At 41.5% G+C, this 4631-nt stretch overlaps 1 non-coding gene across 1 annotated transcript; it reads right to left on the reverse strand.

The window, feature by feature from the left end:
* Positions 1-2828: 2828 nt before the first annotated feature.
* On the reverse strand, positions 2829-2966 carry LOC119939822. The gene has a single exon (XR_005454785.1). It is a non-coding gene; the product is annotated as a small nucleolar RNA SNORA7 (small nucleolar RNA).
* Positions 2967-4631: the final 1665 nt, after the last annotated feature.

Raw genomic sequence — 4631 nt, forward strand, 5'->3', positions numbered from 1 at the left:
AAATTTAAATATTTTTTATCGCCAATACCGGGTTTCTAATGAAAATGCTTAATCAGTTAAATTCTTGATACAAAATATTGAAGTGAATGCTCAATGTGGTGGGTAAAATTATGTCAAATCATTTGTTGCTAAGTGGAAATAATTTAAGTATTCAATTTTTACTTAAGAATTTGTATAGCATTTACAATTAGAAAATTGAATTTAATCATATACTAGTTTCAAAGAAAAAAGAAAAGACCACTGGTAAAAAAGAGAGGAAAGGGAAAATTATAGTGGGGATTCAAATTACAGAACAGGTATAGAAAATATGACAGAGGAGTATGATTACAAAGGCTAATTGCATGAAACTGAATATAGTATGATTATATTTAGGGAATATGATTGTTCCTTAAAAGGTAAAGGATTATTATAGTAGAAAAATGATCTATAATAATAGAATTCCCACCCACAGGGTATAGGGAACTTGGGGGGAGGAAGAAGGATAGTAGGGAAGAATGGTGTCACTGAGATTTCCCAAGAGGTAGCAAAGAGCAGAGCTTCTAAATGCCAGGTAACTGATTGCAGTTGATAAATGGGGTGGTTCTTTAAAAGCTTCTGTGTTTGCTTTTTTGAATTAAGAGGTCTTCTCCCCAGTTTATATTCCACTTTGACAATCGTGAACCACTGTCACATAAATAAACTTACAGTGTGTATATGTGAGTGTGTGTGTGCGCGCATGCATGCTATGTGTGTGGTGAGCAGTAGTCTAAATCTGTACCATTTATGCTCCCATGACATACCTCCTTCATTCAATAATATTTGAACGCTTACTGTGTGCAGAGCACTGTACTACGCACTTGTGCTAAGTGCACTGCACTACCTCCTTTTTAGCCAACTAGTCTTTCCCAAGATTGAATTTTTATTAATATAATTAACATCATTGCCTTTGCTTCAATACTATATACTTTTAGTATTTTGTTTATATTTTTAGTACTTTAGCAATTGGTTTCACCATTACTTTAATATGGCCTACTATTACTAAATGGTTTGCTCTTCTGCACAACTTTAGGAGCCAAGACCTAGTTAGCTTTGCCAGGTTGGAACAGTTTTCTTGAAAACAGATGCAACTTATTACTGAAGCTGTTCCAATATCTGTTTACTCTGATCACCAACAGTTGCATTGTAGGAGCTCTGGTTAGTCTCACAGTGACTTTTAAAGCTGTTCATATTATATGAATATGACATATAATAATAATAATAATGTTGGTATTTGTTAAGCGCTTACTATGTGCCAAGCACTGCTCTAAGCATGGGGGGAGAGATACAAGGTAATCAAGGTTGTCCCCTTTGGGGCTCACTGTCTTCATCCCCATTTTACAGCTGAGGGAACTGAGGCACAGAGTAGTTAAGTGACTTGCCCAAGGTCACACAGTTGACAAGTGGCAGAGGAGGGATTAGAACCCATGACCTCTGACTCCCGAGCCCGGCTCTTGCCACTAACCCACACTGCTTCTGGGATGAGGATAGTCTCTGCATGTGTGGAGTGAGATGGAATTGGCAGAGATCTATACAGGCATGTGCAAAACTGCAAGAAATCTAAGCGGGGTACAGATTGCTGTTTTGTCTAAGGTTTCTGCCTTTCTCTTTTTTGCTGAATTGTTTAAGAAATTCAATAGTCCTTTTCTTCAACTTGAAGTATCTGTTAATCATACTATAGCCATTATTAAAGTGGTCTATTAGCGGTCATTCTCTTTCAATAAAATATATACAGCCTATTTATATAAAAGGGTGAGTGTTAAACCAAGGGTCATTGTAAGCTGCATTCAGTCCCAGAGCTACACTTTGAAAATCCTTGTCACAGTGGACTGATAATGCTAATGAAAAAAAAGAAAAAGATTTAATCAAAGTATGTTCATACAAAAACTTCAAATCCTTCCATCCTGCCTTATTTGTTCATGGGAAGTTGTTTGACAATTTGATGGTGGAAGAAAAGCAATGCAATAGAAATCCAATTACCCAAACGTTCACTATTTTACAGACTAGTCATTTAAACTGAGGCTAATCCCAAAATTTGAAAAAAGGAATTTTGGCTAATCAAAAAAATGCTGGTGTGCGGCCAAAATAGTTAGCTAATTACACACAGAGGCTTGAACTTTCAATTATCTGAACTTGCCTTGCTTCCAATTAGAACAGGAAATCATTTTTTACCTCTAGTTAGCTTTTCCATCATCAGCTAGAGATGTATTAGTAGCACATTGTCTTATTATATTGTAAATAAACAGAAGGATAAAGCAAACTTCAAAGAGTTATGTAATGAAAAGTCAATTTATTTTAATGCCTGTCTCACCCTCTAGTCTGTAAGCTCCTTGTGGATTGTCTTGTCTTAGGCTGCCGAGTAGTCTCCAACACATAGCGTTGCCATGGACACTTCTCTTCCAGAATGCTCCATCTGCAATCATTTTGGTAGTGTGTCCATAGAGCTTTCTCGGTAAAAATACAGAAGTGGTTTACCATTGTCACATTACCTCCTTCCCTTCCCCATGTATATATGTATATACGTTTGTACATATTTATTACTCTTTTTATTTATTTATTTTACTTGTACATATCTATTCTATTTATTTTATTTTGTTAATATGTTTTGTTTTGTTCTCTGTCTCCCCCTTCTAGACTGTGAGCCCACTGTTGGGTAGGGACCGTCTCTATATGTTGCCAACTTGTACTTCCCAAGCGCTTAGTACAGTGCTCTGCACACAGTATGCGCTAATTGATTGATTCCGTGCACTAAACTTGAGCATCCACCCTCGACTCTCTCCCGTGACCCTGATGCCCAGCACAGGTGAGCTTTGACTTGTAGCAGATTGCTTTCCACTCTCCAGCCACTGCCCAAGCTAGGACTGGAATGAGTATGCCTCTGCTTGACTGTCCCTCCCAAAGCCGAGACTGGTAGAGTACGGGAAACCCTCCAGGTGCGACCTTTGAAAGAGGCCTTGTGGATAGAGATCATCTGTACCTATTGCTCCCACTCCTGCTGAGATGTAGCATAGAGAAACATAGAGAGCACAGCTCACTCCAAGTCAGCCCCTTTAATGCTACTCCCTCCCAAAAGAGCTCAACATATGACCGCAGGCCCAAGTACTAAGCCAAAGCCACTTACACAGGCAGGGGTTTAGCACATCCTTTCATTTGAATAAGCCTGCCCTGAACTGACACAATCAGCTCCCTTTGGCTCTCCTGATGATCCTTACATAATAATAGTAATAACAATAATGGCATTTATTAAGCGCTTACTATGTGCAAAGCACTGTTCTAAGCGCTGGGGAGGTTACAGAGTGATCACGTTGTCCCACGAGGGGCTCACAGTCTTAATCCCTATTTTACAGATGAGGTAACTGAGGCACAGAGATGTTAAGTGACTTGCCCAAAGTCACACAGCTGACGATTGGCAGAGCCAGGATTCAAACCCATGACCTCTGATTCCAAAGCCCGGGCTTTTTCCACTGAGCCACGCTGCTAACCCTCATTAGTCTCTGTGTTGTCAGTCTGATTCTGTGGCGTCTCATTGGCAATTGAGCAGAAGTTGGCATCACCCCTTCTCCAACAGTCATCTTTATCACTCTTTGTCTCTCCTCCAATGGTCCGTTGATCTCCAGCTTCTGGCCCGGTCAACCGTCTTGGAGCCATGTGGTCTGGGGGGAGGGGAGCGAAGTACACCCCCAATATATCAAGGTGTTGGGGAAATATGGCGTGCAAGGGGTTGGAGGTGTCCTGCAGTGGCAGCAGCTTCAGGAGCCACTGCAACTTGCACTTTGGGGCTGGAGGACATGCTGCGACACCTTGGTGTTGGGATGTGTGTGTGGGAAGCGGGCGGCAACCCTGGCCTTCTGGAGTCAGTTAGAAAGTGGAGTTAGCTGGGACTGGTAGGGTGTTGGAGGCTATAGGCGTGGGCACGGAGACACCTGCCGAACATGAGAAGCAGTGTGGCTCAGTGGAAAGAGACCAGTCTTTGGAGTCAGAGGTCACGGGTTCAAATCCCGCCTTCGCCAACTGTCAGCTGTGTGACTTTGGGCAAGTCACTTCCCTTCTCTGTGCCTAAGTTACCTCATCTATAAAATGGGGATTAAGACTGTGAGCCCCCTAAGGACAACCCTATCCAGTGCTTAGAACAGTGCTTTGTGTATAGTAAGGGCTTAATAAATGCCATTTTTATTATTATTATTATTATTATTATTATTATTATTATTATTAGGAGGCCCTCTCTCTGAAGTAATGGTGGCTCAGGCCCTTAGCATATTCATTCATTCAGTTGTATTTATTGACAGCTTACTGTTTGCAGAGCACTGTACTAAGTGCTTGAGAAGTACAAGTTGACAACATACAGAGATGGTCCCTGCCCAACAACGGGCTCACGGTCTAGAAGGGGGAGACAGACCACAGTCAAGACAGGACAGGGGGAGGGAAGGGCTGGCAGCAGCAGGTGAGAGCTTCATCTGTTCATTCAATCATATTTATTGAGCATTTACTGTGTGCAGAGCACTGTACTAAGCATTTGGGAGAGTACAAAAGAACAATGAACAGGGACATCCCCTGCCCTCTATGCACTGCAGGGTCATCTTGGACAGCAGGGGAAACAATACGGCTTGAATCTCCCT

The sequence above is a fragment of the Tachyglossus aculeatus genome, chromosome 17 (assembly GCF_015852505.1).
Source record: "Tachyglossus aculeatus isolate mTacAcu1 chromosome 17, mTacAcu1.pri, whole genome shotgun sequence".
NCBI lineage: Eukaryota > Metazoa > Chordata > Mammalia > Monotremata > Tachyglossidae > Tachyglossus > Tachyglossus aculeatus.